Source organism: Silene latifolia, chromosome X, assembly GCF_048544455.1.
Source record: "Silene latifolia isolate original U9 population chromosome X, ASM4854445v1, whole genome shotgun sequence".
Lineage (NCBI taxonomy): Eukaryota > Viridiplantae > Streptophyta > Magnoliopsida > Caryophyllales > Caryophyllaceae > Silene > Silene latifolia.
Window position 1 is genome coordinate 104,328,000 of NC_133537.1, and position 13,446 is coordinate 104,341,445.

Below are 13,446 nucleotides of genomic sequence, written 5' to 3' on the forward strand. Positions count from 1 at the left end.
ATTAACTCGTGTCGTGAATTAAATTGCATCGAAATTTTGAAGATGACTCGAAAAATTCAAACTCAGACCGTCAGGAAAGAATTTTTAGAGAAGGATTTTTGCGAGTACATTTGGCTTTTGAGGTCAAGACTCGAATTTGTGAGTGCTTGAATTTTGGAGGAAAATTGATGTCGTGTGATCAATTTTCGATTTTGATTTTTGATTTGCGAAAAAGCGAAAAATTTTTGGAATTTCGACAATTTTCGGAATTTCGACTGACATGGAAACGATCCGTCGCGGATCGGGGCGACTAGCCCTTCCCCCTTAAAAAAAGAAAGAAAAATCCGTATGTTTAAAGCTGCGTCATGGAAACCGTGTTGGATTTCGTAAAACGCGAAAACAAGGAAATGTGAGCGTGAAGAAACACAAAATTTCCCGGATCATCCCGAAGAGGCGCGAGGTTCCTGGCGGGAGGTTTGAGGTGTCAGGAGAAAACACATGTTGAAAGAGACAAGTCAACATCGGGAATCCTGGGGAAGCCTCAAAGAGGCGCGAGCGTCTTGGCGATGGAAGTCGGCTCTCCTCTTTTTCTGAAAAATGCGCTGATCATTTTGTATAAATAGAGACGTTTGCGCTTCATTGTTTCAGCATCCGAAACACAAAAACATCTCTACAAAACCTCCTCTTCTTCCACAAAAATATTTCATGGATGCTTTTGAGAACGCCTTGCGACAATGGTGCCGGGATTTGTCGCCTCCCGAGAAGTATCAACTCGATTGCATGGGAGTTGGTCAATTGTTGGTGCTTCGTCAAGTCAAGGTGCAACCTTCGTTTCTTGAAGCACGTTCTCGGTTTTGGGATTCGAAACATCATGTTTTCGTTTTCCCGAAGGGCGAGATTTGTCCTCTTGCCGAAGAAGTTTGAGTCATGGGTGGGCGGCCGGGTTGTACTCCGGTGCTTCCTCCGACTCGGTTGTGCTACAAGGAGAAATTCCGTTCCATGTTGGGCTTATCAACAAGCCAAGTCAACTTTCTTCTTGCTCCACATGGTGTGGATATGTTGGCTCTTATCAACATCATCTCGAATCGGTTAGATGCTAATGTCTCGGAGGTGGCTAGAACAAGGGCTCTTGCATTTTGCCTTGTCCATGTGTACCTCTTTGTTGATGTCTTGAAGAAGGAGGGGCCAAGATGTCATGGTAGCAAGACCCTCATCCATGTGATCGAGCAAATGGACCATGGTAGAGATCCATCATGGTTGGTGCTTGGAGAGATTATCCAAGCTTTGGACAAGGAAGGCTCTTGTGGAGAAGCTCCCTCTTTTGGACGCCAAGGATCCTCAAAGTGTGGCTATTGGAGAGGCTAAGGTATGTAGAGCCTCCGGTTAATCCTTCTTCTTACTCCTTCCGTCACCTTACTATGAGGAAGAAGTTGTATCCGGATAGTTTTGCTTCCACCGAGGCCTATTGGGCCGCATGATTGGCGGAGGAGGGTGGTCCTCATATCCGTTGGGTGGTGCCGTGGTGGCACTTGAGGTCCTTCACGGGGTTGCCCGCTTCGGGTACTAGTCCTCGTTCTTTGATGGTGGTGGGTTTGAAGGTTGTTTCCTTCATTTATCCCGAAAGGCTCATGAGGCAAATGGGGCGTCAACAAAAGGTGCCCGCTCAAGATACTCTTGTTCAAGAGAATGTGTTCCGGAACTCCGAGCTCGTTGAATTCTTTGAAAGGTGGTGGGCCGCTCGGCCGCTTTGGGAGGTGCCAAACCCCGTTGCCACGACATGGGTGACTCCCGCTTATGTCAAGTGGTCACGTGCTCCGTCCTTGGAAGAGGGATCCAAATTCCGTAAGGACGAGGTTGTCGACTTGAAGTACCGAGAGGTCGGCATGGCCAACCGTGCCTTCTTTGAACAGTATGTTGATGGAGCTACTCCCGATGTGATGAGACCACCGAAGAGGAGGAGTTCCGGCCCCAAGAGTATGGTAGGCCGTGCATTGTCTCGTCTTGGGTCAAATATGGGGTCTTGTGCTAGACCGGAGGCCGTCGCCGTCTTAGATCCGTTTAGGATCCGTTCCGAGGAGGAAGTCCATGCTAGGCGGGCCAACAAGAAGAACAAGGGGAAGATGTACCCCGAGGGAAAAGGCAAGGGTAGAATGGAAGAGTGAAGACCCCCATTACCCACTTTATTATTATGTTGTATTATTGTTGTTAGTTTTTATTATGTTGTATTAGCTAGTTATTGTGTGTTTTGTGCTAGTTTTACTATGTGGGGTGTGTTAGTGGACACCTTAGCCTTGACAAGTTGTAGACTCGTCGAGCCTTATTTGTTGTTGAAATTGTATTCCTTCCCATTGTGAGCGCTTGTTTCCTCCATCCGTTTGGTAAAGGCAATTCGATTTGAATCGTCTTAAACAATTGTACTTGGGGAAGTGGTATTTTGTGGAAAGGGAGAAAGGCTCATTTTTGTATTTTTGTGGGGAAAGGGAATGGTTTTCCCTTTCTCTTTTTTCATGGGGATGTTTTTGTATGTGGGGATGGTTATATCCTTCTTGGGTAAGAAAGGACTGCCTACGTATCCACCTGAAGAGGTGAAATCAAACCATGATCGTAGTTCGAAATGTTTTGTGAATTTGAATTGGGTTTTGTGGTTGTATCCCTCAAGCATAAGAGGGACTGCCTACGTATTCACCTGAAGAGGTGAAATCAAACCATGCTCGTAGTTCAGGGGTTTGGTTATTGTAGTGCAAATGGACGTTGCCTTTGACGGATCAAAGGACATTCGAAACGGGCAAGGTGCCGCAGCTTAGACTCGATAAAACATGCAATTTCAAATCAGAACATATTGAGGAACTTGACTTGAAAAGGGTCGAGGTTGGTGCTAGTTGTAAAACTAGGCTAGGTTGTTTGTTGATAGGGTTCAAGGGTAGTATTTCTTGAGTTGGTCTAGGTTGGTCGGGTTTGTAAAGTCCTCCCTATCTAGGTCACTCAATCTCACTGCGCCCCCCGAAAGTATTTTCTTGACTTGGTATGGCCCGGCCCAGTTGGGTTTGAATTTTCCCCTCGGATCAACGGGTAATGGTGCCCGGACTGACTTGAGGACCAAGTCGCCCTCCCGGATGTTTCGGGGTTTGACCTTCTTGTTGAATTCCCGTTGTATACGTCGTTGGTATAGCTGGACGTTGTGCAAGGCGTTGAGCCGCCGTTCATCTAGAAGAGGGAGCTGTTCGTACCTTCGACGGGTCTATTCCGCCTCAGGGACTTGACTCTCCAATAGAATGCGTAGAGATGGGACCTCTAACTCTACCGGTTGAACCGCCTCCATACCATATGCTAGGTAGAAGGGTGTGGCGCCTGTCGGTGTTCGAATGGAGGTTCGGTATCCCCAGAGTGCGAATGGGAGTTTGCTCGGCCAATCGCGGTAGTTGTCTTGCATCTTCTTGATAATGGTAACAAGAGTTTTGTTTGCTGCCTCCACCGCTCCGTTGGTTTGGGGACGGTAGGGGGATGATCGATGTCGTTTGATCTTGTATTTGTCCAGCAAAGCTTGAGTTTCCGCCCGGAAGTGAGAGCCTTGATCGCTGATGATTTCATGGGGTACCCCGTATTGGCAGTTGATGTTGTTTTGAATGAACTTGGCCACTTGCTTGGCGGTCAAGACTGCATATGACTGCGCTTCCACCCATTTGGTGAAGTAGTCGATGGCGACGAGGACAAAACAATGCCCCTTGGTGCCTACCGGGTTGACTTTCCCGATGATGTCGATGCCCCAGGTTGAGAATGGCCAGGGTGATGTCATGGTGTATAAAAGGGATGGTGGTATGTGTTGTATGTTGGCAAAGATTTGGCAATTGTGGCAATGTTTGACGTAGTTACGGCAATCGGCTTCCATGGTTGTCCAGTAGTAACCCAGCCGCATGATTTTCCGTGTAAGCATCATTGCACTCATGTGAGAGCCGCATTCTCCGTCGTGAACCTCTCCCATGACTTTCTTGGCTTTGTGATGGTCAACGCAAAGGAGAAAAATTCCTTGGGGTGTTCTTTTGTAGAGTTGATTTTGGTTTATCACGAATTGTGATGCAAGTAAACGGATGGCTCTTTGTCCTCTTTGATCAGAGTTGGGAGGAAATTCGTTTTTTGGTTTTGTAATTGAGGATGGCTTGGTACCAAGGTTCATCATGGCTTTCCTCGCCGTCGATAATGGCACAAATGTGAGTTGGCTTGCTCCGTCTTTCGACACATAGGGGCATCGACGCCATGTCGTCAGGTATGTTGACGAGCGCGGCAAGTTTTGCCAGGGCATCAGCAAATTGATTTTCCTCTCGCGGCAAGTGGAAGTAGTCGATTTGGTCGAAGAACTCGGGCTCTTGACTGATCTTCGCTTGGTAGGGAACTAAGCTGTCAGATCGGATTTTCCATGATCCGGATACCTGATTGATGATGAGTGAGGATTTGCCATGGACCCTCAGTCTCTTGATGCCAAGTGTGATGGCTGCTTGTAGGCCGATGAGACATGCTTCATGTTCAGCGGCATTGTTGATGACGGCGAAGTCTAACTTGACCGAGATCGGAACATGTTCTCCCTCTGGTGATATTAGAAGGATTCCTACTCCGAAGCCTCTCAGATTGGATGCACCATCAAAGTATAGGTCCCATGGGTCGGAGTCGGCGCAAAGGATGTCTTCGTCAGGAAGTGACCAAGTGTCGGTCGTTGGATCCTCGTTGACGGGATTTACTGCTAGGAAATCGGCGACCGCTCTTCCCTTGATAACCTTAAGAGGTAAAAACTTGAGATCGAATTCAGACAGCATGAGTGTCCACCTAGACAGCCTTCCGTTTAGTACGGGTTTTTCGGAGATGTATTTGACTGGGTCCATCTTGGAGTAGATGTGGACCGAGTAGCTGAGCATGTAATGCCGCAGCTTCTTTGTTGACCATACTAGGGCAAGGCATGTCTTTTCCAGTTGGGTATACCTCGTCTCGTACTCAATGAACTTTTTGCTGATCTAGTAGATGGCTCGCTCCTCGTTGCCAACTGTTTGTGCTAGCATCGCTCCCATGGCTGTGTTGGTTACAGTCAGGTATAGGGACAGAGGAATCCCCGGTTGAGGTGGCATGAGAACAGGAGGTTTGGATAGGATTTCCTTTATCTTGTCGAATGCCTTCGACGATCGTCGTCCCAATCGGTGTGATCGAGGCGCGAAGCTTCTTGAATATCGGTTCACAAATCATAGTGAGCTTGGCGATGAACCGGTGATGTCTTGGACCCGACCGAGAAATCCCCGAATCTCCTTCTCGTTCTTAGGCCGAGGCATTTGTTGAAGGGCTTTGATTTTGGTTGGATCAATCTCAATGCCTCTTTTGCTGACGACATGTCCCAAGAGTTTTCCGGAGGTGACCCCGAATGCACACTTCTGAGGATTTAGTCTCATGTTATATTTCCGCAGACGAGCGAAGAATTTCCGGAGGGCATTGATGTGGCTGTCCCGTTCTTTTGATTTGACGATCATGTCATCGACATATACCTCTACTTCCTTGTGCATCATGTCATGTAGGAGAGTGGTAGCGGTTCTTTGATAGGTTGCTCCGGCGTTGATGAGGCCGAAAGGCATGACCGTGTAACAATATGTCCCCCACTGTGTGGTGAACGCAGTTTTGTGCATGTCCTCCTCAGCCATTTTAATCTGGTTGTACCCGGCGTACCCGTCCATGAATGATAGGAGAGCATGTTCGGCGGTGTTGTCTACCCGAATATCAACATACGGCAAAGGGAAGTCGTCTTTTGGACTTGCCTTGTTCAGATCCCTGAAGTCGACGCAAACCCGAATTCGTCCGTCCTTCTTTGGTACCGGCACAATGTTGGCCACCCCATCCGAGTATTCAGACACTTTGATGAACCCAGCCTTGAACTGTTTGTCCACCTCTTCTTTGATTTTTAAGGCCCACTCAGGACGCATCCGGCGTAGCTTCTGTTTCACGTGTTTAGCCCGGGTTTGATGGGTATCCGGTGCTCGCAATTTCTCTGTCAATCCAGGCATGTCTCGTAAGACCCGGCGAACACGTCCTTGTATTCGTGGAGGAGGTCATCGAATCGTTGTCTTCCGAGGGGCCCAGGGTTGTCCCTATCCTAAGTTCTTGAGGTGTATTGTCGGTTCCTACGTTAATAGGCTCGGTTTCCTCAATGATGGAGGTTCTGGTTTCCCGTTTGTCAAGTTCTTTGGCTAAGTGAGGTGGGTAGTTACTCAAGTCAAATTCCTCATGATCATTCACAATTGCATTGCAGTTAAAATGAGACGAGTCATAAGCAAACTTAGCGTTCATTAAGTTGACACGAGCGAAAAGCTCGGAAAGGACAGACATTTCGTGGTCAGTCAGAGGCGACACGACAGAGGAAGTGGCCCCTGGAATAGGCTCCAGGTTGTCACCTTTCATTGGAGTGGGGGCGACCTTAGTAGACTCAGCCTCCGAATCAGCCACGACTTTGTGATAAAATAGTGGGAAGGGGACCTTGACTGGAACATCTGGAGTGTTAGGAGCTATAACAGACTCTGACTCCGATTCAGACTCAGACTCGGATCCTTCTTCACTTTCCTTCTTGAACATAGGGCCTTCTCCAGTTGTGATCTTGAGAATGCGGCCTTGGCGATCGGTCCACTTGATGGTTTTCCTCCAGCCTTGGGTGGCTTTCTCCGGGTCAGTATCGGAGATCAAGGCGGTCGGATCAAACTGATTGTCTTTCAGGGCGATGTTAATGATGTCCTCATAGTCGAGGCGTTTGATGTTATCTTCCCCAAAGAGTAGTGTGACAGCTTGTCCGTCGAGGCATGGTGACGGTTTGGACTCGGTTGATGCAGCTTCGATGTTGTCGGGAATAAAGTAGCAGTCCTGGAAGACTTCCACTCCCGGGTATCTAGCTTTCGTCACAGAGTCATAGATAGGCTCCGGAAAGCAGTGGTAAAGTTCGGACTCTCCCTCGGGGACAAAGTATCCGTTGAGAGTCAGGTGGTAGGGACGGAGGATGACTCCGTTCTTCTTGCGTTTTCGGATTAGGAGGTTCATCTCCTGGATGTCTTCATTGGTAGGTTCGTATCCCAGCCCAAAGGGAATGTTGGGGACCTTAGCCTATTTCAAGGGAGGCAATGGGTCCTTTGGCGGATTGAGCGGCAAACTCGGGAAATAACCCTGACGCATCATAATACGGTTGATCGTGAGGCTGGCGAACGGGTCATATTCAGAGGTTGTTAGCTCATCCGTTATGGCGTTCACGGCTTGGAAACCCCACATTTCATTGTCGTCCTCCTCAATGGCTTGGGAGGCTACCCCTCTTCTCATGACTGCTTTGATTGGGGAAGTAGGGATCGTAATCGTTTTCCCGTTGAAGGGGACCCTGATCTTTTGGTGAAGCGTTGATGTGAATGCCTTGACGGCGTGAATCTAGGGACGTCCCAGGAGCATGTTGAAGGACGCGTCGATGTCGACCACTTGGAAACGGGGTTGTCTTTCAAGTGGCCCGGTTGCGACGGCTATAGTGATAAGCCCAGCGACCTTGCGACGAGTGCCATCGTAGGCACGTACTCCTTGATTCGTTGGGAATAAATCAGATTCCTTAATACCCAGCCTGTGGGCAGTTTTGAGAGGAATGACATTCACGGCGGAGCCGTCATCCACGAGGACCATTGGTATGTTCTTTTGGAGGCATTGCACAGTGATGTACAGGGCCAGGTTATGGTTGGCTCTGAACAGGGAGATATCCTCGTCGGAGAAGACGACCGGGTTGCTCAGATCAAGGGCGTCTCTTGTCATGTGTGCCACTATTTCTTCTGGGAAGAGGTGGAGGGCACGATTAATTTTCCCAAGGCCTGCAGCAAGGCCAGTCGATGCTCAAAAGACGTTGCGATCAGTTGCCAAATTGAGATCTCGGCCTTTACTTTCTGGAGCTGTTTCAGGATTGAGTTCTCGGGAGCCTTTGGTTTAGTGTCCATCTCTGGGACGATTTGGTCATTCGTTGTTGGAACGACCGCTGGGTTGCTCGGATTCTGATAGGGACGTCCGGACCGGGTGAGATGTTCGATTTCCTTTGTCCGCTTCTCCTTTCCTGGGACGACATAGACATCCTGATGCGACCATAATTGGCGCATATTTAGCCCCCGAATTACCATTGTTTCTATGCTTTTTAGTGCCTATTTGGGTCATTTCTTATCTTTAGATCTTTGTTTTGCATATTCTTTGAGATTTTGATCCCTTGGTAGGAAAGGAGTAAGAATCTTGCATTTTCATGGCAAAACGAGGCTAAATGGATCGTATTCAATGACCAAGCATCAAGGAGAGACAAGACTAGAAGGCCTTTGTACATAGCTAAGTAGAAGATCAATGTTGAGAAAGGATCCTTGAGTCCCCAAGGAAATCCCCAAGGATTCTATGAAGAAAAGGAAAGAAAAGAAGAAGGAATGACGCTGTAGAAGAATCCGAACGGATCATCCATGATCCGTCCGTCCGCCCAGCTCAATCCGAGCGTCCTTACCCAGGATCCGCTCGGATCCCCCGTGCCCAATCCGAGCGTCTTCTCGCCTTGATCCGCTCGGATCGTCCATGCCCCCCCATCCGTCCGTCTCGACCTCCATCCGCTCGGATCACAAAGACAAAGCATGGTTTCGTCCTTCAAGTTACAAAATGGAGACGCCCTTCTCTCATTGAATACCGGAGTCTCCTTGCTCAACTTAAAAAGTGTAATTACTAGTTTAACCCTTAGTTAACCCTAATGCATCCTCCCTAATTTTCACTATAAATACCCCATTAGTCTAATTAGAGGAGCATGTTCTTCTAATCAATAATTAGTGTAGTTAATATCAATCAAATCTCTCTTCAATATTGTAATCAAATATTAATCAAGTTTTAATCCAAGTTTTAGTTCCTTAATCTCTCTCTTGTTCTTACTTTATTTTGGGTAAGTGAAGATTATTTGGGTTATTATTGGGAGATTGACAACCTCTCAATCTAGGATTCATGTACTTCTATTATTCTTGCTTTATTATTGGAATCATTAGTAGGTATAATCTCTTAATCCCTTTTTAATTATTGCTAATTACTTTCATTTATTCATCATGTTTCATTATGTTAGTATGATTGACAACCTTTCTAGCATGATCAATATGATAATGAGTGAGTAGTCTCTTAGCTAGGGTTTAATGGGTGATTAGGGGAAACCAACATGGGGATGATTCATGCTTAAATCAATATGCTTTCATATCTTATTTGCTTGCTTGTTTTGATCTTAATACATGCACATGTTATGTTTGATGAAATGCTAAGCCTATGAATCCTTGCATTTATTATCATCTACTATCTCTTCAACTTGACTTGTAAGACATAACCCAACTCGAGTCTTGTTAGATCATGCATGTGTTAAGTAGGAAAGATTAAGTCGACTTGTAGGTGTTGTACAATCTATGTGATTCGGCTCCGGGACCCAAACTTTCCTAGGATTGTAAGATATAACCCAACTCAATCCATCAAAACAATAATTGCTTGCTTATAATTTGAGAACATGTTTGTATGATCATATCCCATGATTCCCCTATGAACCCATGACACCCTAGTGCTTTTAATCAATTGTTTACACCCCTTATTTTCATTCATCTTGTTAGTTTACTTTTATTGCTATCTTAGTTTAGCTACCTTTTACATCAACCCAACTTGTGACACCCCTAGACACCACTAGTAGCAATAGAAATCTTCGTTTTCAATACCCGTCCCTTGGGATCCGACCTTTACTTGCCTCTTTACTAATTTGTAGAGTTGTTTGTGAAGTATAAATTGTGTTTTGTATCGACCATTGACCAACGACCACATTTGCTTAATTTGTGAACTAAATGGCTCCGATCACATCCTCAACATCATCCCGCCATATACCGTTAATTTCAGGGTCTCGAGGATACCTCGGAGGGGTATTCCTCGGTGGGTAGTTCTTGTGGAGAATATTTTTGTGAGGGTAGTTATTGTTGGGGTTGGTGTCCTTAACAGTTAGTGCAAGGACTTATAAACCTCTAAAAGGATCAAAGGGCATACTTTTGGTATTATTATCAGTTGATCCACGTTTATCAATAACGGTTGGCTTGCTAGATAAGTTTGACGTTATTGTCATACAGATGGCGGTGATCAACTGGTCCCTAAAAGTCACACCTATAGGATACGTTCGAGAGATGTGACAGTATGAAAATACAGTCATGTAGATGCCAAATTTGACTAACCAGTTAGTCCGAGTTATTTGACTAGTAATTAGTCAAAAAAATATGATGTTGAGATATTATATTTAATACGGATTAAATATCATGGGCTAAGGCGAATTAACCAGTTAATTCGTAAAATTAAATATAAGCGATTTATATTTAATTAATGTATATTGAATATTAATTATACAATATTGTCTTTGTCGGACATGTATTAATACTTCAACTAATCCGTGTTATTAGTCGATGTATTAATAACCGATAACCGATGTAGATTTATAATACAAACCCGTCATATACATTTTAGCATTTGGCGAACTGGACCTCGAGCTAAAAGTAAGAGGAAGTGGAAGCCCACTTCCCCATGAGGGCTCTCGGTTTTGGCCGAAACACACAAAAGGAGAGCTCCTCTCCTTTTGTGACCTAGACATTTTTCATTTTACAGAAAACTAGGGTTTTGGAGACATTTTCTCTCTGAAACCTAGATCTCACATCTCGAAAACCTCACAACAAGTTCTCCCAATATTGCAAGGCAATCGGAGAACACCATCTAGCCAAGGGCATATCTCGGACAAGTCTTGGGTGCAACAATTAGGAGGGAATCTCGTTTGATTTCTGTTCTTTACGCCGTGCATCAAAGAACCCGAGGTTGATTTCTATCTTTATCGTTTCTCTATTGTATTTATGTTTTATGACGATATTCGCATGTTAAATTTACGTTATAGTCCTAAATTTAAAGGGTATTATACGGATATTAACCCACAAGTGGTATCAGAGCGAGGCCACGTAAATTTTTCCATGTGTTTTTCATAAAACGATTTTGAAACGGTTGTGTTTGTCTCGAAAACCGTGTCCAGTTTACACGGCTAAAATTTTTTTTTGAAACCGTGACATGTCTTACACGGTTCATTCATCTTGTTTATCATTTTGTTTTATGCATATTGTTGTTTTATACGGAGATTATAACAATATGTCAAGTTTTGTCAAATTGTTAAATTGTTTTGATGCGATTTTGATCTAAATTGCATTTGTTTTGTTTTAACAAAACTGTTTTCACGAGGGTTTTGTGTTTTCAGAAAGTTTTATGCTCGATCGAACAAGTTTTTAATCGATCGAGTGATTTTTCTGTCATGCTTTTACTCGATCGAGTCCTTGTTGTACTCGATCGACCATTTTCAAAACCCCTCTGCTCGATCGAGTTGTCCTCGTACTCGATCGAGCAGATTTGCTGATATAGGTACTCGATCGACCACCAGTTTAGTCGATCGAGCACTTCCTGATTGGCAAACCCCTCGATCGAATGGCAGCCTCATTCGATCGAACCATCTTGTTCCTCGATCGAGCACCTGTGTCCCTGGATCGAGGGATTTCTGTTTTGACAGCTTTGAAAATTTATTCCTTTTGCTTTAAATTTTCTTTTGGCTATAAAATGTACATTATACGGATATTGTACACTCGCTATGATTGTGAAACGGTTCACCACGTACCATTAAGTTATTTTAAAGCATATTTAAAGTAACGGACTGTATTTGATTAAAATTAAATTGATAGAAGCGGTTTTATCACATGAATTTTAATCATTAAAAGGTGGTTTGGATAAATTTAACATAATTACGGAATTATGTCACGAATGAATTTGTTTTTAGTTGATGCATTTATTTTCGTTAATTATGAATGCCTTGAATGCCTTTTATTACGTATTTATTTATTTTGCAATCAGTTGTAACTTAGTGTGGCCTTAGTAGAACGTGTTACCGTAATGATGGAACACGGTCTTGGTTGTATTTTGAGATCTCGTATCTCCGTTTTGGATTTTTCACTTGTAATTACAGTTTTTATTAGAATGTAATTAGGTTTATATTTTGTAATTTTAATTGTAATTTTTGAGAAGACCAAAGACGGAGACCAGATGCTCACTCCCGCTACATGGATCAAGATGGAACAACAAGACAAGCTTCTTGGGTCCAACGGTGGATTCCAAAGTTGTATTTTGTTCTTTTTATTAGGATAGGCCACACTAGGAATTTATTTACGTATTGCATTCTTTTATTTATTTTTCGTAACGATAGTATGCATCATTTTCCGCCTAAAAACCAAACCACCTAATAAATGCATGAAAACTGACACATTTAGAGGTCACGAGTTAGTTTTCTTTGACATTCGTATGTCACACGATTTTTATAAGCCATCACCAAAATTAATTCATTCACGCAGACGCTAGTTATTCGTTCACTTAATATGAATTTTAATTTAGTTGATGGGATCTTCCTCGTATAAACAAAAATTGAGAACGGTCTTTATAGGTCAAACTCCAATGAGTCCCTTCTTCGTCGGTAGGCATAATATGACCCCTTCTACGTCGGGTAAGTTGGAACCGATTGACCTATTTTATCTCAACACTATGGTCACTCGTACGATCCTGTGACTGTGGTGGACTATAGATAGGATTTACGGAAATCTATCGACCAAGAGTTCTTCCGGAAGAATTAGCTAAACAGTTGGCTTATCAATTTACAGAAATTGAGTCTTGGGATCACTTGTATCATTCTTGAGGGAGATCAATTATACAAGTGCAAGAGTCTACATGTTTAAAATGAATTTTAAAATAGACTTAAATCACCTCGATGAGTTGCTTATTTCGTTTTGTTTTTCTTCCTTTTTCAGTGTAGAACACGAACATTTAAATTGCTAATAACAAAATGGCTGGCCGTGAGGACGACCCAATGCCAAGTGTCACCTTGGACCGTGAGTCCTGGCTTCGGATCTTCATGGATCGGATGAATCGGTCTACTCGATCAAGAATGATGGATCAAACTTCACGGATCGGGAGGCGGCATTACGGAATGCCGCCATTGCCGATGGGAAGCTCAAATATCCGATTGAGCCCATCCCACCAAACCCAGGCCCCACGGTGAAATTAACGAAATCGACAAGTATAACGATTTCGCCATGGAAGCGGGTGCGGTAAAGAACGTACTTATTTTTGCAATGGAATCCAATTTGCATAAACGCTTCATAGCTCAAAGTGCAAACAAGATTTTCACTACACTCACTAGGGAATTCTCAAAAGCACCGAGAATCGTGACCTATGAGCTTACCACTCGCTTCTTTGATGCGAGACTCCGTAAGGGCCAACCGGTTAGCCCACACATTCTCAAAGCATGATTGAGAATGTCGAGAAGTCGGAGACCTTTGATTGTAAGATCAGCGAGAACATTGTGATCGACCGCATACTTCACTCACTCCA